The following is a 25,085-nucleotide window of genomic DNA, read 5'->3' on the forward strand; positions in this document are numbered from 1 at the left end:
TGGATCAGCTGGAAACTTTCATACATGTTTATCTGAAAAGCAATTCAAGTTTACATGAAATGTGGGGGACCATACAGCCAAAAATGGGCCAGATGCCAGGGTTTGCTATGACACCTGGCAAGTTAAATTAGGCTTTGTGTTTTATTTGGAAAGTTTTAGCTGAGTTTCTGAGCTCAAAGACCAAATAGATAAATGCCCATTTTTCTTTTACACAATATAGCCCTATGTCTAGTCTAACCAAGGTAACTAAGGGGACTGTCTGATGCAGTGTGTTACATTTGAAGGGGAAATACAACATTTTTTATTCCTTAAGTTTCACATAAAGGTAATATAAATGAGCATGCAGATTGTGGAATGGTTCATATTTTACATATTCAAGCTCCAGTAATAGGTGGGAACAATATGAATTGTACTTGTGTACTGAACGAGGTGTAGTGGTGCAGCCTGGATTTGATAACACTCCTCACTTTATAAGCTCTATGACATATCAATTTACTGGTTTCATTTTGGAGACTACAAATGGTGGATTGAAGCTTCAAGATCAAAACAGAGGTTAAAACAAAGCTGTTGTTTTTCCTGAAATGTGAATATCTTCATGTGTTTAAGAGTAGTTTCCTCTATTACCCCAAAATAAAGATTGCACATTGCTTTTAGAGGGGAACGATGATTCAGTGGTTAGGCATAGGAACTAGGAGTTCTTTGCTCTGCAGTTGATTAGTTGTCTGATCATGGGTAATTCAATTAAATTTAAATCCTCAAAGGCATTTAGGCACCCACCTCTCAATGAAATGCTTTTGAAGATCTTTGTCCTAGTTTCTGGGCAGCTCAATCCTCTATCTGCAAAAGGGGGAGAATGGTATTCAGTAGCCTTACCACAGTGTGGTGAAGTTAAATTCATTGAAGAGTGTATTCACTACAACAATGATTAAGTAGTTATGATAGAGAGCTCCATTCTACCTGCTAAATTTATTAGATTAGAAAATAACTCATTAGAAAGGCTTAAAGGGAGCTTGTTAGCAACATTCATATACTCTATTTTATTGCATCACCGCCTTACGCCTCCCCATGCCCTAAAAGACAGGAACCTCATTTGGGAAAGGGAGAATGAAGACAAGATTTTTCCAGAGTTAAGGAGGCTGCATGGAGCAGGGACAGAGTCTACTCTTCAGCATCATTCATTCTCTCCTTGCAAGCCCCACAGCTCCAACTTGAACCCTGTTACAGCTGCTGCTGAATTTTTTTCCCAGCCCAAAAGCTTGCTGCCAATTCAGCAGCAGCTGTAACAGGGATAGTACTTGAGCTGTGGCATTTGCAAGGAGTGAGCAAATGATGCTGAGAAATGGACTCTACCCCTCCTCCATTCCCCCAGGAAGGCAGCACAGCCCGTGGCAGCCATAACAGAAACTCCATGCCTTCATTCCAGCATAGAAATTTGCTTTTTCACTTAAAACATGCCCCCCTAATATTGGTTAATTTTTTGGGGGAAAGGTGCATGTGATACTTGAATACATGTGGTAATTATCTTCTTTCATATAAGATGGACAACACTTTTGATAGGTGCTTTTGACTTACGGTGCTGTTTGATGCTTTAGAGGTCCAATTTCCTTAGGTATGTTCTGAAGGCTATGAGGTATGCTCTAGTTATGTCTATCTAAATTCTTCCTGCTTTTTAGCTTTAGTGGATTCCTCTCCTTTGCTTTCTGTTCTTGAGTCAAGCGACTGTGAGTAAAGTCATGTCTGTATTGGTGTATGTATATACCTGTATGTTGCTCTGAGGCCCTGTTGAATAAATCCAGGAAAGAAAATATTCCTACTATGCAATGCAACATCAGTTTAAGAAACTATTGTTTAACAGAGTGCCCTGTTTTCAATTTCTGACTCTCAAAATCCTGGTAAGGTTTAGAAATGGTAAAACTATTTGTATAGAGAAAATGATAACTTTGAGACCTGATGAAGAATGTCTTGCATCCAAAAGCTTGTCTAACTCTATACAGTTGGTCCAATAAAAGACAACACCCTAAGAAATTCCTGCCTTTCATGTAGTGATTAATTGTTCAAGCAAAATTAGTTAGTTGCTTGTCTACATATTATTGGTAAATATTTGACAAATATGTCTGTGCAGCCATGTTGTAGCCTATTAGGGCATTCACAAACTGTCCTTTGTCTTTACTTTGCATTTTCAATTTACACCATGGGATGAGTAAGTCAAGGCACACCATGTGATTTCTGTTTCTCAGAACTGTTGCCATGAATTCTGGATTCCTGCATTTGTGGACAAATAACTGTATGTGGCATAGATATGAGCATTCCCATGGCAAACAACAATTTTCAGAATCATCTTGTGTGTACAAGGAAACCCTTTTTATTAATGTTCCTGGAAAGATAAAGCAAAGTATGTCAGTGGATCAATCATTTTTCCACAATTCAAGTGAATAATCACCAACATTGTTTTGCAATATTTGCCCACGTTCGAAAGGAGAAGAAATAGAAGTTTGCATGCACTAGTTAGCTGAAACTTTTAAAGGCAGTATATAGAATGGATCAAATTTTGTTTTCATTTGCAGCAATGTAGATTTGGAGTTACTCCTAATGTGAATGACTGTTCCAGATTTAGAGCAGCATAGTAGCAAGCAGAAACAACAAAGACTTTACTAAGGATTGTTTGCAGGAAATAGGAACTAGTCTGAGCTAGTGAGGACTGATGTTTTTGTCAGGTGTGCTGCAAATTATCCCCCCATACTCCCTGAGTGCCATTGTGCTCACCTTTCCCTACCTGATCTGTGGCTCTGCTTTCTGCTCCCTACCCTGTTCTCCCTGCCCAATCTTCTGCTCTGCTTTCTGTTTCCTGTCCTGTGCTCCTTGCCCATTCTGCTGTCCTGCTCTCTGTCTCCTGCCCTATCTGCCACTGTGTTGCTTGACCCGTCACCAATCTGCTGCATGCCACACAGAGGCCACTTGTGACACGTGTGCTGGGCCACCCCTGGGCTAAGCTCTTACCCAAAGTGATTATGAAGTGTTTACATCCCTACCATGACTGGTCTTTTCTTAGCAACTCATTTCTTCAGTTTTATTATTTTGACCCAAATTTTCATATTTTGCTATAATTTTCCCTACCCTTGTGAGATTGACTGTGTAATTAATTGGCACAGGAATAACATTTATTGTGGTAGTTATTTCTACATTGTGAATTCAATAGCGCCCTCAACTATTGTCCGTCAGGGACTGAGTCCATCATTATTTTTCAAGGTGCAATAAACTGATTCCTCACACACATTCTGTAGAAGTGTGTGTGTGTGTGTGTGTGTGTGTATTTACTAAATTCAGTTCTATCTTCTTTAAACAAAGGGATCTGTAGGAGTCGTAAAAAAGTATATTAGCTCATTTATACAACACAGTGGTGGGCAATGATAAAAACCTGTCTAAAAAGACAAATATACTAACGTTTTGACCTGAGAGACCTGCTTTTTTTTTGTAGTGTACTTTTGGTGTGGCCTATGCATTGGTAACACAAGAAGAATCTCCTACCATTGGGAAATGACAGGTTTTAAAGGTTTTAAAATGTCTCATGTTCCAAGTTATAACTTGGGAATGAGTACAGTCACTGTGAGTAGTTCTGTGTCAGACCCTCCATTACTTTAACAGAGCCTGTGCTAATGGGAGCCACACGGGAAATGTTTTTCAAGCATTGGATCTCTGTCACTCTCTCTCAGTCCTAGTGTATACATAAAAAGGTTTGTTGGTACGACTATAGTGGAAACCCCTCCATGTGTAGACAGACATCTTTCCAACAGATAAAAGTGTGATATAATTTTTTTTGTCATTGTACCATCTGTCAGTTCCCAGAATAAAATAAGCTACACCAGCAAATGCACTTTCATGCTAGTATAACTGTATGTACATGAAGACTTTTGCCAGTAGAAAAATGTCATTAAACCCACATTCTTTATGTTACAGGGGTGTAGGTTGTAGTTGTGTTGGTTTAAGGACATAGGCAAACAAGGTTCTTTGGGTGAATCTGGTATCTTTTATTAGACCAACTTAAATTGTTGGAAAAAAAAATTCTAAGCAAACTTTTGGGTTTAAAAACCCTTCATCAGGCTGAGGAAGTTTCTGCAGTTTGTGTGCTCTTCCTGGAGGGAATAAAAAGTAAAAAAGCCAGAGGCTGGGCTGGTATACATATAAGATAGGCAGTCGGTGAAGATGTAAATTGAGTCAGTGGGTGAGAGACAGGCTGGGGGGGGTGGGGGTGACGGAGAGAAAGGGGATGAATAGTGGTGAGGTACATGGGGAGTCAGATGTCAGGCAGGTTATAATGTGTCATAAATCCAGTGTCTATATTTAGTCCATGATTTTTAGTATCCAGGAGGTTGATTAAGTGAAGTTCGTAGGCTCATCTCTGAGAAGTGTTTTGTAAGTTTTGTTTGAGGATTGGAGCGAGAGTGGTTTGCTTGTGAGAAATGTGCCCCCACAGGTAGTTGGCCATTCTTGTCTTTTAAGAGTGGTGAGGTGGCAATCCCAGGTGTTCTCCTCAGTGCAAATTCAGTGGTATCTGAGGGCTTGGCTGTATATCGTGGCTTTTTTGGTTTGTTTAGGGTGATTGCTGTTTCTGTCCAGATATGTATGTTGGTCTTTGGGTTTCTTGTATAATGAGGTCTGTATTTTGCCATTATGGATGCTGATCATCGTGTCAAAAAAGATGTTGGCGCTGGAGTATTCAAGAGAGAGTCGGATGGAGGGATGATGATTGCTGAATTTCTGATGGAACTCAATCAGAGATTGCGGGTTTTCAGTCCAAATGATGAAGATGTCATCAATATATCTTAAGTTTAGCAAGGCTTTGAAGGTGCATTCCTTGAGGACTTCTTCTAGGTGGCTTATAAAAAGGTTGGCATACTGTGGGGCCATTTTGGTGCCCACAGCTGTGCCCATGGTTTGGAGGAAGTGTTGGTTATTAAAAGTGTAATTGTTGTGTGTGAGGATGAAGTGTAAAACGTCAGTAATATCTTTGGGTCTGTACTCTGAGTTGTAATCTTGCTCTTGTAGATATGTAAGGCATGTTTGGGTGCCATTCTGGTGTGGGATGTTGTATATAGGCTGGTAATATCCATGGTGACTAGGAGGGTGTTGCTGGGAAGATGGTCTATGTATTTAAGTTTCTGTAGAAAGTCTGTAGTGTCTTGGACAAAACTTGCTGTTTGTGTGACAAGCAGTTTTAGGATTGATTCAACAAAACCTGATATTTCCTCAGTTAGGATCCCATGGTTGGATATGATAGGTCTGCCAGGGTTCCCTTGTTTGTGGATTTTAGGGAGCATGTAAAAAGTCCTTGGGTTGCGTAGTGGAGGGATCAAGTTCTGTAGTTTTTCTAGAAGTCCTGATGAAAATGATTTCATGTTATTATTGAGTTTCGTAGTGAAAAGGAGAGTAGGATCTTCTTGTAGTTCTTTGTAGTAGGTGGTGTCAGAGAGTTGTTTGTAGTCTTCATGGTTTAGGATGACTGGCTCCTCCGTTATCTGCTGGTTTTATTACTATTTGCTGATTGGATCTTAGAGATTCTGTGGCCTTTCTCCTGTCTCTTACCCACTGACTCCTCAATTTACATCTTCACTGACTGCCTATCTTGTATGTATACCAGCCCAGCCTCTGGGTTCTTTACTTTTCATTCCCTCCAGGAAGAACACACACCAGCTGCAGAAACTTCCTCAGCCTGTCGAGGGGTTTTTAAACCCAAAAGCTTGCTTAAAGTTTTTTTCCCCCAACAATTTAAGTTGGTCTAATAAAAGATATCGGATTCACCCAAAGAACCTTGCCTGCCTACATTCTTTATGTGACATCATGCCAGCAAAAGTTACTGGTAGATATCTGCTACTATTCTGTTGAGTTTGTCAGCATGCATTGACATGGTTCCAGCATACCTAGTCCACTTTTGGTGGACATTCATGTTGTTATTGTTATTTATTTTTGTTTATAATGCCACGTGTGTACAGGTGTGTAGGGATATATGCCCCAAGGAAAATACATGATAATGTCCTGATCCAGACCTTTACAATACATGGACAGGCTGTTGCCTTCCTATGGAGCCTCACTGAGGTCAAAGAACACTGGAAGTGGACATCCATGCAGATATACTTTGTTGGGGTCTAAAAAGGTTCTAGGAATTAGTCACTCGGCTCCTCTTGAAAGTTGGTGGGAATTGAATGCCCCTTGGCAACCCTCAATCTAGGTAAATACTAATGGATTATGATCCAGAGACCTACTGGGTACCCAAGAAGAAAGCAGGGTGGAAGCAGATAAGCCTGAAGGTCCATTCCTACACCATCTTTTGCTCTTTAGAGTCCCAGTCTGGTATCCTTTTCTTTTTCTTTAACCTTTATTTTTATGTTGACCATTGTTTGTAGCAATGACTATAGTAATACCCAGTCTGTTCTTTTTTTCTGTATATATATCTGGCCATGTAACTTGCAGTTACCAATGATTCCCAACCTAACCTGCTCACTCCAGTGAGAGGTTTATCAGGCTTTCAGTGATCTCATTTCTATTCTCTATGTGCTGCACCTCGTATGGATGTTAACACCAATGTGAGAGTGGCAGTCATCCTGTAGGGGCACATCTTCAGATCCCATAGACTGGTGCAGTTCCATTGAAGACAGTGGCAATTTATAACAGCTGAGAATCATCCTCTTCAAATATTACAACAAAGCCCCAAAGTGGCTTTTTAATTTATTTTTCTTTGTCAGAGAGAGATTAGGTTGCAAATGGGCAGAACATAGCATCACTCCATTTCTCTGTGGATGAACTGTACCTTCACCTGCAATCCAAAAGCCACTTTTCATACAGCACCTCAGCTTTAGACACCATATCTCTATTAAATAGTTGTGCAAGTGAAGAACTTTATCCATGCAGATAATCTCATTGATATAGTTCAGGAATTTTACCTCCAATAGAAATGGCTTGAAAGACAGAAATTAGTTTGGAAGTAGGTTCTAGTATGCAGGACCCTCCCCCTCAAAGGGAGTGCTCCAACCAACAGGCTACAGAGGCAGGCACCCTCTTGTTTGTTCTTGACTTGCTTTCTTGATTGCCCTGTGATTGAGCTTCATCACAAGAATGGAAAGTGCCCTCACCCAGCCTACTATATAGCCAAGTCAGGGCAGTTTCCTGGGAAATGGGAGATCTGGTTTTAAATCTCTTCAGGCTGAGGAGGTCCTAAAACCTAGATCTCCCAAGTCCTGGGTGAATGCTTTTCGTCACTGGGCAAAAGGTAGGCACCTGTTTTCTCAACTTGCCTACCATGCCAAACTCTGTATGCAGTGACCTCAGAAATGTAACTACATGTCTTAAATCACAAATACATGGAGATGTGTACAGGATAGCTTGAGAGGAATGGGAGTTCAGAGACCTGTGCTTTAGCAGTTCTCATTTGCCACCTCTATGGTCTCCCAGGCTTTCTGAGTTACACCTTGCTATTGTGTACCACACCCACCTGTCTGTACAGAGCTTCTTTACAAGCAATCCTGAATTGCTCCTACGCATCTCTGATGCTTCTCCATTGACCCAATGGGACACCTAACTGGTTCATTTTGAATCTCTATCCTTGGGTGGGTGCTCAAAAGTGACACATTTCTTGCTGAAAAAAAGAAATGATATGTAAACGCATACATGTTTTTATGAAAAGCTGTTGGAGAATCCATTTACCCAGCTTCAGAATGGGGATAATAGTATCAACCTGTCTCACAGGTGGGGATCCTGGACCTCAGGGTCACATAGCAGGTTAGTGACAGAGTCAAGCAGATAAACCAGAAGATCCCTGCTTTAACTGAAAGTCAGCCCTGCTGCATTAAGCATAGATAGTATGCTATAAACTACTGTCAGAACAATCAGCAGTTTGATTACTTCAATAATCTCAAAATCTAATTCTGATTTTGCTGGCTCAGAGTCAGAGCAATGAATCTATCTCATCCAAGTAGGTTTCTCTTCAATTTTTCAATCTGGCTTGTCTAGGGAGACGGGGTGACATTTCTTCTTGTTCTGTACTTTTTTTATTTCTTTTACCTCTGTCACAACCCTCTAAAACAATACTTTAGAAAATGACAGAGAAGCAGCGTTTGTAAAATGTCATGATCACAAACAATCACAGTGATTGCATGCTACACTTATCGTACTTCAGTGTCCCCTGCCATCAATTGTTTCTTGAAACTTCAGAAGTCTACAAAGTGAAGCAGGAACTACTCTCATGGTGAGCTGCCCTTACAACTTTCTAAAGTGACTCATCTTAATATTAGAAATGACCAAACTATTTGTTATTTCTAATTTGATCAGTTTTTAATTCTTTAGTGAATCAGTTGCTATTTGCCATATAGTTTTACTGGGTACCTCTGAGCCCATGGGATGTTCATTATTCACTTTATATGATTAATCAGTTAAGTGACATTCTTTTATTTCTGCTCCCAGACTGCATGACTGACACTTTATAAACAAGAGTAATGAATAACAAAACCCAAGCACCACAATCTGTGAAACATTAGTTTTGCAACTTTGGGATATTTGTCTGTTTGTCGACTAATCAAAGAAGCCCCATAAGTCACTTTGCCATACTCATCCCTTTATTTGTGGAAATATTAATACATCTATTAAAAAGGATTCACTTTACCTGCATAGTTGTTTCCCCAGTTTGCTGCTGTATTTTTCCAGAAAGCTATATGATGTCAGTGATCTGTGATGCTGTCTGCGCTGCAAATGAAAGAGAAGATGCCACTGCAATCCTTTAGTATTTCCCAAACCTTCCTCTTTATTTCTGGAGCAAAGGCAGGCACACAGAAAATGACCGCTCACTTGCTTAATTGTGCTTCTCAAGGGGGGGGGGAGGGTAGTGCTTGTACTCAGTAAACCCCTCTACCATTTTGTTTCCAGTTAAAATATTGAGCACCATTATTTCTGCCCTATCTAAGTGACTTTAGGTAACACTCAACATTTAAGTGCAACTTGGATGCTTCCGCTTGGAGTGTGGAAAGTGAAGAATCCTTGTTAATGGAACATGCTTCCCGTTCTTGATAGTAAAGCTAATCGCTGACTTCCAGAATTGAAATCTGTTAACTGATAACTATTTTTTTAAAGTAAGGGCCTGAATTAACCAATGAAATCCATATTTACTTAAATAAAATTGGCTTGTTATGTCTGAGAAGATTTCTGCTATTCCCTGAAAAGTTGATGGTGTTGCTAGGCAGAATGTTTGACTAGTTGCAGTTCCATGTGGATAGTTTTTCTACATTTGTCATATAACAATATCTGATGGCATGTGCTGGTATAACATCTAATGGCACACATTTGAAAAAACTGCAAAATTTTGCAGTTTGTATAAATGGTGTGCATGCCCTGAATCAATGCTAAAATCTATAGCACCATACTACTGTTCTCTCTATTACTGCTGGATTTTGGCCCAGCAGATTGGCACTCAAACAAGAATCAGGTGAGCTGAGTCATAGTCGACACATGGGGGGGGTATGTGCCCCCCCCCGAGATTGGCCTTCACCAGCCAGAGCATGGGGGTGGTGATGGCCAGTGCCCCCCAAGATTGTGGGGGTGCCAAGAGAAATGCTGGCAGCACTTCTGGTTTTACCACTGGCACTTCCAGTGATTGGCTGCTGGGGGAAAACACCCCGGTCGGCAATCAGCTGCTGGTGCCCCCGCAGTATCAGGAGGCACTGGTTGCCCATAAACTAAGCTTTGTCCTGGCTCTGCCAACAAACTGCTTTTGAGCATGAGTCATGTTAATTTTATTATAAATATCATTAATTGTTATTTGTAATATGGTAGTGCCCTAGAGGCTCCAGCTGAGATCAGTGCTTGCTAAGTTTTTGTGGGGGTTGTTTTTTATGCATATCTGAAATACTTCAATAACTGTAGCAATTTTTCTAAAAATATGTTCGCTTAATCAAAAAGACATTTTCTCATTGAAAATCATGTTGACAGAAAAAAATGTAATTCAATGTATTTAGTACTGTCACTGAAAAAAGCACTCAGTGAATCACTAAGGCTACAAGCAGACACTGCGTTGATCGTGGGACAAGTTGTGCCTCTCTTTGTCCTAGAAAAGAAGAGTCGCAGGATTTGTGTGTACACAAGTGGGGTTTTGTGAGCAGCTGAATGCATTACTGCTTTTCTTTCAGTTGTACAATCCTGGGACAGGTGTTCAGATAGTCTGTAATGTCCAAGCGCAAACTGTTAACACTTTTTATCCCACAAACATTTGTAGGTTTGTCTTGGGACAATGGAGGTGATGTGTGAATAGTTGTACTTTGTTGTGGGATAGCAGTTTCTCTGATGTCTGTTTGTAGCCTCAGTCATGTCCTACAGCAGCAACCTTAGTCATCTCAAGGGCTACAGTCAGAAGTTACACAAACCAGTTTAAGACATCAGAAACTGGTTTAAACCTGTAACAGAACAGAAGTTCAATGCACATAAACCAGTTTCAAAATGACTGAAACTGGTTTAAGATAAACCTGGTTGAATGTAACATCAGACTTAACTGAATTGGGTCAGACTTAACTGATTTGGTTTATGAAACTTTTGTCTCAGATGCCTTCCTGGTTCAAGTTAAATCATGGTCTCCCACCATGCTTTCCAGCCCTGGGCTGGGCTGGGCTTTCTGCTCCAGCAGAGAATGGCTGAGGGGGGAGGGAGGCAGGGACTGCCCTCCATTGCAAGGAAACCCCAGATGGGGTCTGGGGCCAGGGATGGGGGGGTTAAACTTCCTTTCCCCTGAGTACGGAGCTATTCTGCCTTGCTAAAAACTTACTGCTGGCTGCAACTGTGGAATACAAATCCCAAAGGCACCTGGAAGCAGGAAGAGGAAGTGATGAGCAACCCTGCCGAATCCTGATGTTCTGGTTCTGGACTGCAAATACCAGAGACCTGGGGGGCCATAGAAAGAGGACATGAACACACAGCCCATGCTGGCATATGCCAGAGAGCCATGTTCTAGCGCCCCCCAGCTTCTGGCTTGAGCCACTGCAGGCATGTGACTGCATTTCCTGGATCAAAAGTGAATGTGTGTCCAGTCATTTCTCAGTTTAATCTCTACATCTTAGATTAACCTGCAAAGACTGAATCAATTCAGCCTTGGGCCTTTTGACTGTCTGAGCTTAGTCTAGAGATATCCCATCTAAAACTGATGAGCTCCAACCCAGACCGCTTTGTGACAGTAAATGAGACTGTAAATGTGGCTGCAAGGTATGAGTAAGGAACTAAAACTGGTGGTCAAATGGTGTTCCCAACTCTGGAGCAAATATATTTACTTCACTGCAGTATTTGTGGGCAGAACTGGGACCCTGAAATGTAGATTTTTTTTGTTTAAAATAACTCTGTTTTATAATTCTGCCACAGGAAATTGCAACAGCTCTGCTTTCAAAATTATTTTCCTAGCTATGCTGTTGCCATAATGGCTTAAACTTTAATTCTGCAAATGCTCTGTTGTCTAACCCTAGGAAAAAACCTTATCGGTGAATTCATATTTGTGTTTTAATTGCAATCAATATGGCAAGAAACAATTTGATTCCTTGGTATACTGCATTATCTGCTACAAGAATAAACTACAGTGCGGATTATGCAAATGCTGTTGTATAACCACAGCAGTTACTGCAGTGTCTTCTATAGCATATATCAGAGTACTGTAGCAATTAAACAGTATAGCAAAGCTATAGCAATTACCATTCTAAATTATAATAAGCAATGCAATATACACTATATTATAAATCATTTCCTTACCAGCTACCATATATGTGCTTTCGTTTTTATTCTAAAACCCTTATTACTTGTCATATAATGCTCTAACAAATGATTTACCACGTGGTTATAAGTATATATTAAAACTACTATATGCTTTTTTCAAAAACTATACCATAATGATTATAACTGTGTTAACTTATTTGTTTGCAATGATATTTTAAAGAAGAAATCAATAGGGGGTTTTTTCCCCCTCCCCAAAATTCACTGAGAGTCAGGCATACCATTTATATGATCTGATGTTTGGGAAAGCTAAACCCCTGTAATTTTAGGGGATTTAATTCAGAATTAAATGCATCAACCACTGTGCTGAAATCTATTCACTTTCAAAATCAGCTTTCTTTCTAGGTAGTAAACAGACTCCGTCTAAAACTTGTGCATGATTTTAATTACAGATAAGTTTCTCTTTAAAGGCCAGAGCATTCATGCTCAGGTTGCTAAGCTGAATTCAATACATCTATATGTTAAAGGCAGCAAGCTAATGTGTAAACAGGGAAAATATTGGAACCAATTGCTGTTAATTTGGTTTTGATCAATTCACATTGACCACACTTTCCATGCAAATGGGAGGTGTGCTGAGTTATCCCAAATGAAAATAGCTGAGATATTAAACTCCCTCGAAAAATCAACAAGTTAAAACTAAGAAGTTTGGAAAACCATAAAGTGAGGAAGACTATGTACAGAGAGCTACTGATACAGAACAAATAAAGAAGTGAATATTTCTTAACACGCACAGCTCATCCCGGGTTAAATAGACTTATTTGTATCACTTTTAGCTGTTCAGAGGAACAATCTGGCTTTTAGTTAGAGTGATATGCATTGTGGGATATTAACGTTATTAGACATTTATCCTGTATAAAACCAATCGTTTTTTAAATTTCACAAACTGTACAGTTGCCAGATGCCTGCAGGAAGGCAAATGTAAAAACAGTTTTCAGATCAGTTTTTAATGTAATACCAGTACAGTCCTGGCAGTTACCATGGGGAAAGCCTCTATATTATAACTTCAGTTAAATAATTAATCAAACAATAAGCAAAAAATCTTGATGAAAATTTAGAAGATAGTAGGATTGTGAGAAATGGGCAGCCTGGACTTATTTTTTGTTTTAAAAGTCTTGCCAGAAAATCTTCATTTCTCTTACAGAGTTTTAAGCCCCTATCTTATGCACACATTTAACTTTAATCGTGTTGGTAGTTCCACTAACATAAATATATAATTATTTGACTGAAATGTTTTGTATAATGAACATTTCATGTATTTCCTGTCGCTATATTTTGTATTTCAGTTCAGCTTTTCATACATGTAAGCATGTGAGTAGGTTTGCATGATGACCTTTTAGGGATTGCAGTAGCTTTTAGTAGTTATTTGTAATGTAGTGAAACTTTTGAGGCGGAGATTAACAAAATAGGGCTCCCCATAATAATTCAGATTGGCCTAGAGTGAGCCTTGGACATGGCTAGAAAAATAGCTGGCCAAACTTTATGCATCAGATGTACATCACTATCATCTAGAGGACTGTCTTGTTTATTATTTTCTTTATCCACAAGAGGAAATGAACTAATTTGTGAGGCATTGCAATACCCAGGGAGGACTGATGAATACTACAAGGGGTCTTACAGAAGTAAGAAACCTGGGATGGATGTAACAAATAAAATGTACCCTTGAAAAATGCAAAATAGGGGAAACAGAGACTGATCAAAATATGGAGAAGTGGAAAGCAGCATTAATCGTGAAATACACCTAGGAGTGAAAAAGATAGGACAAAGTAGGCATGAAGATGTAATGCTCCCTTCATTATATAAGGCTGAACGTTGTCTTTGCAGCCACCCTGTGAGTAAACTGATTTAAGGCCATTTCAATCTGAAAGGTGAGCGAGTTCTTAAGTTGAAGGGTTTTTGGTTGTAGCTGTGTTGATCTAAGGACATAGGCGAGCAAGCTTCTTTGGGTGGATGTGATATATTTTATTAGACCAACTGGGTAGTTGGAAAAAAGTTCTTTGCAAGCTTTTGGACACAAGCACCCTTCTTCAGGCATATGGAGTGTGCTGTTCTGAGATATCACATCTACCCAAAGAAGCTTGCCTTCTTAAGTTGAAGACTCTTTGGCAAGAAAACAGTCTGCTATTAGTATCCACAGAGAGCTCATGCTTCATGTGCCTCTGAGTATACTTGTGGCCTTGACACCTGGAGAGGGATTTGGTCTCCTAGAACATATTTGTATAGAGTCCTGATCCTGAATGTGGACTTTGGGTGCTACTGGAATAGAAAAATACTAAAATATTTGGCTCAGTCAAAAAGCTGTACATGTACTCATTTATTAATGTTTTATTTGAAGTTAGGTTACTGATGAATTGCCTCTAGGAAACAAAGGTAGTAAGTATACAGCAGAATGCACATAGGTTCTAGCTACTGCCATAGATTCCTTTCTTCCAACTGTGGAGCAGAGAGCCTCACATTATAATTCGTTATAGTGAATCTATTATTTAAACTACCATATTCACTCAAATAGAAGATGACCATGACTATGATTCCCTAGTAATTAGATTCTATAAATGAAAAATGTATACATCTGTTATAATTTTCCAGGTATAGAATCTAATTTTTGGAGGTTTGCCTGGAATTTGTCCACCTCCCACTGGTACAGCAGGGAAAAAATCTAGGAGTCAGGTAGTCCCTTTGCACTCTGTTTCCCCCCAACTTTTGTCCCCTGGCAGCCCCTTCTCCCTCTTCTTATTGTCAGACGTTTCTCTCTCTGAAACGCACAGAAGTGAGGAGCAAATCTGAAAATCATAACCTTGAAATTAAACATGGCTGTAGCAATTTGCATATAGCACTCATGTACTTAGTTCATCTACAGTTACTGCACGTTGCCTTTTTTTTGAAACTGCTGCAAATTTTAGCATAGGTGCTCCATAAACAAACCGTTGAGCAGCACATTGACATCTATTGGGTGTGTCTACATGTGCTGTTAAAGTGAAGCAATAAACTCTAACACTTATTGTCAGGGCTGCCTCTGACCCTCCCAGTACCAAACTGGTATCGTACGTACCTCCTGAACCAGGGCCAGTTCCCTGCAGAGGGAACGTGCACCCATTTTTTAAGGGCCACGCACTCGCACACACACACAAAATGGCTCTCATCAGTATGTTTGTGTATTGCGGGCCATGTGTTTTATAGTTATGCTTAGTATTGGGTGCATTTAATCAACTTCTTGGTGGTTTCCATTGCTGAGCACATGCTGCTTTTGGCAATAGTTTCATGATAGACAATGTATTTTGTGAGATTTCATTGTATGCAATTATAAGATAAAGGGCATTTTTCTCCATGCCAATTGGGAGAGGAAAAAAGTCATCTTGAATTTGAGTAAATATGGTAGCTAGCAATGAGACGTTCTAACTCCTTTGTCAACCTGTGGGTTTGTACTACTGCCCATGTCCTTGGGTACAGCTCTCTCAGCTTGCTGGGGAGGTTGTCTGTCTGTGAATTTGCCAGGGAAAGATGAATAACTGATGCTGTACTGCTTCTCTCCCTCCCTTGTGGAATCTGAAGAAGGTGACGTCTGGTTTCCTGTAGTAGTTACTCTCAACTGGGAGGCCATGACACCCTCAGGTGCTATGAGATCCTTTGAAGGGTGCTTCAGGGTACCACACAACACTAGCAATGTTAGGTATACAAACACCTAATTTACAAATTTCAAATAGGAATAGAGATTTCAAATAGGAATCCATGGCATCAAAAAAGTCTGACCTGTTGTGGTCCTTTCGAGTTTTTTGTAACAGAAGAATTGTTCTAATTAGTTTTCTGTAGTCAAGAAATGGACGAAAGCTAAGAGCTGGCATTTTCTAAGGGGTGTCTTGAGTCTAACAAGGGGTGTCTTGAGTCTAACAAGTCTAAGGGGTGTCTTGAGTCTAACAAGTCTAAGGGGTTCTTTGAGGCTACAAGAGTTAAGGACCACTGGTCCATAGTGTATTCAGCTGGAGTGACAACCTCATATAGCTATTCTGCTCTCTTGTGACACCATTGGTCTTTGGAAACTTTCTTTTCCAGTGTAGGCAGTGTCCTTTTTCTGAAGTGGCAGCGGCTCTGGGGCCTTGAAAACTTACTGAGTTTCCTGTATTCCCTTTCTCTCTTCTTATGCATCTGAACATCCTCATTGACTCTGCCATTGGTTTTCTAGTAGTGTCAACATTTTTCAGTTTTCTTCCTGTGCCTTCTCTGTCGGTGCTAATAGCATTGCTTCATCTCCATGTTGGTTTGTGTACCTACATCCAAATTAAATTTAATAAATATCCATTGGCTTTCAAGCTGATAGAACAGTTATCCTCTGATGCAATGTTGTCTACTGTTCCTGTGAATAATTATGAGCTAGTGGTGCTGTTGTCTTTCCCTCTGTCCAGACTGGGTACTTTCTGCTGCTGCTTGCAAACAGTTTGCAGTTTTTACATATTTTCCAAATCCCAGGTGATTCTTTTAGCTTGCCATGTTTGCCACAGAGTCTGCAGCTCTGTGCTATGTTTTCTAAGCCCCATGTGCCTTTCTCTGGTCATCTTTCTTGTAATAAGTTGGATGATTTATCATGCCTTCAGTGTTAATAAATGTCTATGGCAAGATGACACTGTTCTTTGGGTGATTGCATATGCAGAGCCATATCAGAATCATGGCTAAATGGCCTTCAGTGAAGGAAGCGTGTGGTGTATTAGGGGACCAGAATCACCGGTGCCCCCGATCCACAATTGCAGGGTGGGGGCCAGAGAGTCTGTTCCCCGCTCAGCTCCGTGAGCGTGGAGCTGTGTGGGGAATAGCCTGGGGAGTAGAGCTGAGTAGGTAACAGGCTTTCCAGCCCCCACCCTATGATCATAGAGTTGGTGCTGGGACCTGTCCCAGCCCTGTGCGTTGATCAGGTGTTCAAGGCATGAGGCTTGGAAAGAACTGCAGGGGTAGGGTAGGTCCCAGCCCCCTGCCCCAATCTGCCAGTGGGGCAGCTGGCAGCGAGATCATTTAAGGATCTCCCAATGCTGGCCCTGAAACCACAGAGTCCTGCTGGAAGATGACAATCTCTTCGCTCCTCTGCTCCTCAATCACAATTTTGGAGCAGGGGGCTTGGAGCTCCCTGCTGCCAGGGCAGGGGGTCATAGTCTCCACATGGGAACCAGTGGCATAGCCTGCCCTGGCAGCAGGCACTCCTGGGGGCAGAGAACAATCTCTCACCTGCTGGTGGCCACCTGACCAAGAGCAGATTTGCTCCTGGTCAGGCATCTTAACTGTATGGTAGTGTTCGGGTATAATCACAAGTAAATTTGCTACTTGCACTTGCAGGTAGCAAAGTTACTTGCAATTAGCGAGGTTTACTGTGCACTACACATGTGCACTTGTGGATGCACATGCTTACTGCACAGTGAAGTGTCTTGTGTAGACACACCCATTATGATCATTTCATTTTACAGCCTGCATTGGTCCTAAGATCAATATATTGAAAGAATGGAGCGTCAGTTACTAACCTTGGATACAAAGATTTCAGAATGAACTCGAGTCTTATACATAGGCCAAAAAGGCAAACAAAGAATGACTATTTAATCACTGGGACATCCAGTGGTCTTCCTGCTTTCTGTGCAATGTACAATACATAATTCCATTGTAGTTGTACTGAAATTTCTCTGCCATTCTTTATCAGCGGCCTTCCAAGGGAAAAGAGAGCGAAAGACAAGAGAGACCTGTAAAGAAGGCATTGGTCTGGGGGAAATAAAATACAGGAAACAATATGGTCGAAAAATTAAGCCTCATGATATATGTTACTTTGAATAATGATTGTTAAATACAATGCTATTTATTATTAATTTTATGGTGTCCAAGAGGTGTTTATCACTGTTGTTATCACTGAGACGATACACATGCATACAGTTAAGCACATGCACAAGATTTTGCAGGATTAAAGACTTAAGACATGGAGCAACAGATAGGAAGAGCAACAAGCAATGGAGATGTAAGGAAAGGTTAAGCAGTTACCCTTACAATCATAATGATTTATTACAGTTCTGCTCATGAACAATATGCATAAGTACTTTCTTGTTACAATTTTTCATATAGTCCTGGAAACGGTATTTGTCTCCTAAATTTCTCAGTTGAGAAAGTCCATGGGTGATCGGGAACTATGCATAAGTGTTACTTGAAATTTAGATTTCATAATCCTTAGAAAAGTGAACCTTTGCATCCTTTCAGTGGTTCTCTGGATATGTATCTAATGTTGTCCCAAAGTGAAATACACTTTGACAATTCCAGGCTCTTGAATGCATAGGGATTTAGCTACTCTGTGAATTTTGCTGTAGGTTAGTTTCCTGCTGTAGAAAACCATTGTGAAGTTTTTTTATAGACCACTTTAAGAGTCTGATTCAGGCATAGGATCATGACAGGCAGCTTTGGAGCCCCAGGATATTTTTCAATGTATGGAATTAACATTCTAAAAAAAGGCTATGAGAATGAACTCGCACCAACTCGGGGACTTCTCTAAGGCTATTAAGGTGATAGCTTTCCCCCTGTATTTCAGCACTGATCCCAATCCCCAGCTAGTTCAAGGGATTTAGGTGAATAAATGATTCATAACCTTTTCTTATTTAGCCTGTTGGCCTTATGTGGACTGGGAGCTTCTCTGTTGGTGCAAATGCCTCTGAAATCTTGATTTCCAAAAAGGCAAATTTAAAGGTAACTGTTGGAACTCAACAAGGGTGTCTGGTGGGATTTTTGTATGCTTGGTCTCATGTTTTCTTCCCCTTGCCTCTTGTTACCTTGAGTTTTCTGTTCATTCATATGTCCCGGTTTAGTAAAAACAAGATGTTATACATCCAAAGATCAATCAAAATGTTTTCATGAATTTCCTCTCTACCTTAATTTAAGAAGGAAATAACTGTTTAATTTTGTTTTAATGAAAACAATCCTTTTGATAAAACTACCTCAGCACTGAGAATCTGAAAGTCCAACTAAATGTGAAACTGATAGGTTTAATTGACTTTTTTTTAATTATAAACTTGGGAGACTTACAGGCTAGGTACAGAAGTTACATATAAACTGGTTTAAGCCATCAGAAACTGGTTTAAGCCTGTAACAGAACATAAGTTCAGTGCACATAAACCAGTTTCAACCAATTTTAAATGGTTGAAACTGGTTTGAGATAAACCCGGTTGAATGTAGTATCAGACTTAACTGATTTAGCTCAAACTGGTTAATGGAATTTCTGTCCCAGACCCTTTGCTGGTTTAAGTTAAACCAGAGTCTCCCAGCATGCTCTGTAGCTCTGGGCTGGGCTGTCTGCTCCAGCGGAGCAGGGCTGGCCCTGTCCCTTTACTCCCTAACTCGAGCATGGACAGGCGGTGGGGGGGGATGTGACAAGGTGCAGGCTCCCCTAAGATGAAGGGAGCAGGGGGGGCAGCACCTGATCACCGCCCCCCACCCCCGCTCCCTCCCCTGTCCCACCAGCATGGACCTGCCAGGCATTTTTCCCCTTGCTGCTCTAGGAGTCAGTGTATGGCCAGCCTTCTCGTCCTATTGGCACAGACCCAAGCCGGGGTCTATCATAATCATGCAACCGGTCTAGTAAAAGATATCATCCAAAGAAGTCCTTGCTTATAGCAATTTAGAATATTCAGAACAAAACCAAAAAACCTCATTTGCTCTAGGCTGCAAGCTCAAAACAGGCCTTTTCCCCCAATTTCATTCTCAAAATACTTGTAAGCAAACCGGGGCTGGCTTATGGCACTGTATCTAAATCTTGGAAAACTCACTGCATCAGGCTAATGAGCTTGCTGTTTTTTAACTGAATTTCACATGGGTATTTCTTCAATCCTGCCCCACATTGAATTTGCGGAAGTATAAACTTAATTACATTAATCCTGCAAGATGAGTTTCAAACTTCTTGTGATGCCTGCTGTTTTTAAGAGTATAGGTAGGCATAAGAATCAACATTTCATTGTATTAGATTGGGTATGTGGTTTGGCCCATTAAGTATAGAGAGGCCATTGATGAAATTTGGATTCACTTGCGTATTAGGCTTCTTTGGATGTAGAGGTGTTGGTTCAGGCTATCTCTAGCAGAAAGAAATTTAAACCCCATTTTTTCTGCTTATAAACTCTTACAGTCACAACCAACTTCCTATATTTGCCATGGATGGGAACCCAGTGTCTTATATTTTTGGGTCTGTGGCTTTGCACCCTTAGCTCTTCCAGGGAGTTCCACATAGGTTATGCAAAATATTTGTCTCTTCTCATCTGTCTGTTTATTGTCATGCTGTTAAGACATGTGGGAAAGCAAGATAGTGGAATGACCCTTTGTAAACTCACTCACTCTCTGTTTTGGGTTCCCAGAGGAACTAGGCTTAGTAGTTCACAAAATCAGTGTAACAGCTTGTTGCAGAGGCAGAAATACCAGGATCAATTTTCGAATATAATAAGGAGCTTTAAATGTTCTCAAAATGCCATTAAATGCTTATTTTCTCCTATTTCTAAGATACTAAAAAAGAGACTTGAGCACTCTTGTTAGTTTATGTGGTGAAACTGATAACAATAATCCATTAAGGCATATGTCCATGCCAAATCCTTTTGTAGGGAGTCTTCACTTTCTTTTCCAATTACACATTTTCACCCTTCTAATATACAAAGAAAAGCTTGTATTGCCTAATAGTTGTTTGCACAGTGTGTGGTCTCCACAGAGCTAAGAACAACAATTGCTATGTTTTAAAATGGCACGGCTTGCAAATTGTTAGATTACCCAGCATTTTAATATAATTTTTTTTGCAAGTATTGGTTTGATAGTTCACAATAACCTGTGAATGTTAAATTAAGCTGAGCTATTTGGTTTTGTCCTGGCATAATTTCACAAAGTATAAAACCATTTTTGTAACAGCATGGGGTTAATGCGCTCTATATTGTTCCATGTAGAGCCAGAAGAAGTTGGGTCAGGGAACAAGTCTGCAGCAATTTTATAATGGAATCAGAGTAAAAAGTAAAATTTCATGCTAAACAATTTGTGCCATATTTTGCAGCAGCAGACCATAGGCACAAATGAAATCTGCTTTCATATTTTTTTGAATAACCTATTATGTACATACTACTGGGGGCATTCAGGCCCCAAGACCAGCTTCCATAGGCATACACAGCTGTAGGTGACAAAGCACTCAAGCACACATGTCAAAGTGTCCAGGGGGTGTTGGCAGCAAGAAAAGCTATGAACCAAGGGCCTGGAGGGGAATCTAGGGTTCCCCTTAAATCAAGAATCAGCACTGGCTCCAACTAGGAGGATCACCTTTTCAAAATGCAATGGTAAGACTCATGTCCACCTCCTCCCCCTCCCATGGATGGTATGGCTGGAACAGAGCCTGTGGGGTGTGGAGGAGGATGCAGGCTGCCCATTTTAGGGCTCAGGGCTCCCTGCCATGATGCCCCCCCATGGGGCCTCTGTAGGCCAGAGGCTGGGAGGACATAGAGGCTTGGTGCTACTGCTATCACTGGGAGCCCCTCGCCAGCCATGCCACTATGGTGAGGTGCCCTCTTCCAGCCCAACAGCAGCAAGGGTGATAGTAGTGGTGGAGTTGTGCCTCAAACTGCTGCCAGGTGGGAAAGGGGTGTCTTGCAATGGTAGCACATCTGGCATGGGGCTCCCAGCAGTGATGGAAGCACCAAGCCTCCCTGCCCCACTTTGCCCTTCTGTGCCAGGTCCTTCCCACTGGGCCACAGCAACCCCAAGGAGAGGGCACCAGGACAGGGAGCCCTGAACTTTGTGCACAAATATGGAGGGCATTGGGGGGCTTGGCTGGAAGCCACTTGGACCTGGCCCTGCCCAGTCAACCTACTATGGTCCCTGGGCACCCGTACATGCCTGACCCCTGATTTGAGGCTGGGTAGCATATGGCCCCTGGTACAGAGCATCATATCTGAGAAATGTTGCAAACTCTAACAAACAGCTTCTTTTTCATTGCTCTGCAGGTCCTGCAGCTGCACCTGTGAAAAAGGCCTCAGTTGGCAGCTGGGATGTGGCATCAGGGTTGCTGCAGCCCACAGCTGGGACCCTGAGGATGCACGAGCCTGGCTTCTCCTGGACCAGCTGGTGAAAGCATCAGAAGACTGTCTGCTGGATGTACAGGCCTGGCGGGAAGAAGACATGGAGGTCCAATTGGGCTACAGCAGCAAGTGTGGAGGTGGTTGGCCAATGCCTCTTGCACCCAGTGCCCTGGCCCCCAATAGTGTGGCTCACCCGGCACCTTGGCAGAGGGGGTGGTGCTGTCGCTGTAGCTGTCACCATCTCTGCACGTGGTGCTCCTGCTGCCAGGTGTCCTCTGCCTGCTGTGCCTCCTTCAGCCAGGTCTTGTGGAAGAGCTCTCCCCAGGCTTCACAGATGTTATGCAGCCCACAGGCTGCAATGATGACCTAGGTGAGGTTGTATCTGGGGAACTCAGGGCAGGTGGTGAGGGTGCGCCAACATTCCTTTAGGCAGCCACAGGCACACTCCATCAGGGTGTGGATCTGGCCCAGACACTGATTAAGGTGGGCCTGGCAGGGTTCCAGCTGACTGGTCTAGGGCCACATGTGTCAGGGCAGGAGCAGGTAGGTGGTGTTCCTGATGAGGAGGGGCAGGGCCACCATGGCACCCAGCTGCAGGTCTGGCACCTCCAGCACAAAATGGTCACTCTGCACCAGGCCTGGCAGGGTGGAGTTGTGGAAAATGTGGGCATCATGGGCACTTGTGAGTGAAGCTGCTGCACTGGTCCACAATTGCCTGGAGCACAACAGATTGAAAGCCACTGTGGCTACAGTAGGCATGGACAGGTGATGGGGATGTGGGCCCCATCCAGGGCCTGGATGCACTGGGGGAATCCCAGGGCATGGGACCCTGCTGTCACCACCAGGGAGTCTTGAATGCAGAGCACCATGTGCCCCGACGCATCCTCTAGGGCACCACACACTTCCAGGACAGCCTCTCTGGCAGTGGCCTTGCCCACCCCAAAGAGATGGTCTACACAGTGGAGGCTGGTGGGCTTGGTGAGCTTGAGCAGGTCAGGCCAGCCAGGTGTCCATAGGGAGGGGCAGCCACATGGCAGTGTCATGTTACTCCAGATGTGGCCAGAGCTGCTTCAGGAGGTCCCAGAAGATGGCCTGGGTCATCCAGAATGCCTCCAGCTACTGCTCCTTGTCTTAGGTTTGTTGGATGACATGCAGCCACCAGTCCTGGCTGGCCTGGCAGGCCCAGAGTTGGCGGAGCTGGAGGCCCAGGAGGGTGAGGTTGCCAGTGGTGGCCTCCAGCAGCCCACTGTAGGTGTCCCTGCCAGGGGTCTGGCCAGCTGGATGGGTCCAGCCAGCAGCTGCACGGTGGCAGTGGCCCTGAGATGGTGCTCTGTGGTTGGGCATGCAGTCACTCGCAGGCAGCACCAAGCCTGATCCAACTGTTTACTAAGACTGAGCTGGGGTAGCACCCACCCACTAGCAGCACACCTGGTCAGCCCCAGCAGGCACCACTACTGCAGGAAAGGCTGGGGCCTTTTGCAGCTCAGGGGCCACTCAGCCCAACAGAAGCTCACCTCCCAGCTGTGGGAAATGTAGATAGGCTCCATGGGAAAAAAAAAGGGGGAATTGGGGCCCTCATTTCTTCTGCCTTCAGTCCACCTGTCCCATGGGAGAGGTGGGGGTGAGCTGACAAAGGCTCCAACTTTACAAATTGCAATGCTGCAAACTAAACTATATACAGATGTGGTTTAGTTTGCAACATAGAAATCTCATTTAAATTGTAAAAACCCCACACACATGTACAGCGTGATGCAATTAAACCACAAAAACCAGCCAATTTTTGTCATGTGTACAAGCACCATTCATTATATCATTTCCAGTATTCTTTTGGTTCATTTTAAGAGACCAAAAATCAATGCATATGAGCTCCAAAGCTTTGTTGTTAGTGATAATATCCAGATACACAGCTCTGGTGGATAAAGTGTTGCTATGAACATATCAAAAATGTCTTACATTTTCTGCAAAGCATCCTCAGCCATTTGAGGCTAATAGAGCTTTATTGGAATAATTTTCTGGGGACTCTGTTCCCAAATGTCCAAAGTTGTCATGCAGGGCTCTTTTGTTCAGATGCCTGGACTGGCCTGGTAGTTTGCTGTTGAGCCAGCTGATTTTTGCCCAGGGTTTGCAGTTTTTTGGTGCAACGCTCAATGAAATGTATACCTCATTTTCTCATTAGCTGTATGGCTTCTGAGATAGATAAAGTAATCTTGGCTGAATTTTGCCCTTTTTAAATTAGTAGAGTGTCTCAACTATTATTCTGTAGTTGGGTTTTTTTACCCATCCGCAGCACTGATTCTAGGTAACAAAGGTTAATCCAGCAAAATATGTTTCACTAAGCTAATGAAATGCTCTCATTAGATACCCCTTGTTTTTGTCACACATCCTTGAAGGACTCTTTTGGGACTGTGACCCGAGGTGACTTGAAGTAGCTCTTCCTCTGTTGGAATTTCAGTGTGGGTTTATAGGCCATGCATCACTATTGTATGGTTTCTCTCAGATTGGTACTCAATGCTGAATTCATAGCTATCCAAAGTAACCTTCCATATCTGCCCAGTAGCATTCGACTTTGTACATGTTAATACAATGGATTTCTGTCAGTCCATACCTGAAATTAAGTGCTTTATGAGTACTCTCCAAATCTCTTGGTGACAACCCCTTTTAACCCAAAATTTCCATTTTGAGAAGGGAGTAGTGAGCCTTATTATCTGAGTCCTTGAATGGCAAAGGACATAGATTTCCCTCATCCTTCAGTTTTTTGGTGTAGCACTGCTCACTAGCCTTCAAAACCAGCATCATTATCAGTACAAGAGGCTTGCTGAGATCAGCAAAAACTAGGAAGGGCACAAATTAACTGAGAAGGACTTCTCAGTTCTCATATCTCTTGTCTCACTAGATTTCAGAGGATCCAGCAGGTCATAGAGTTTCTGTTCTGGAGACTTTTGGGACTTTCCTTAGCCTTTATTTTACATTTCTTCTTGTTCATAACAGACTTCTGTCCTCTGGTGAGATCATTCAATGGCTTGTGATGATAGCATGATTCTTCACAAACCTGTAGTAGTAACCACTAAATCCTTGGACGATCTTAGGCTTTTGGAAACTACATGAGCATAGAAATAGCCATGAATGGGGGTCTCCACCTTATCTCAATCCATACATACACCTTCTTGGAAGTCAGTGTTGCTCACCTGTTTGGCTGCTGCCACTCTTGCGAGGGTTGTATAACTTGATGTCTTTTATATCTTCCTGCTTTGTGTAGCCCAT

The 25,085-nt window shown here is 42.1% G+C and overlaps 1 pseudogene; it reads right to left on the reverse strand.

The window, feature by feature from the left end:
- Positions 1 to 825: 825 nt before the first annotated feature.
- On the reverse strand, positions 826 to 25,085 carry LOC149869998 (uncharacterized; annotated as a pseudogene).

This window comes from Crocodylus siamensis, chromosome 2 (assembly GCF_052110815.1).
Source record: "Crocodylus siamensis isolate JL-2025a chromosome 2, ASM5211081v1, whole genome shotgun sequence".
In the NCBI taxonomy this organism is placed as follows: Eukaryota; Metazoa; Chordata; order Crocodylia; family Crocodylidae; genus Crocodylus; species Crocodylus siamensis.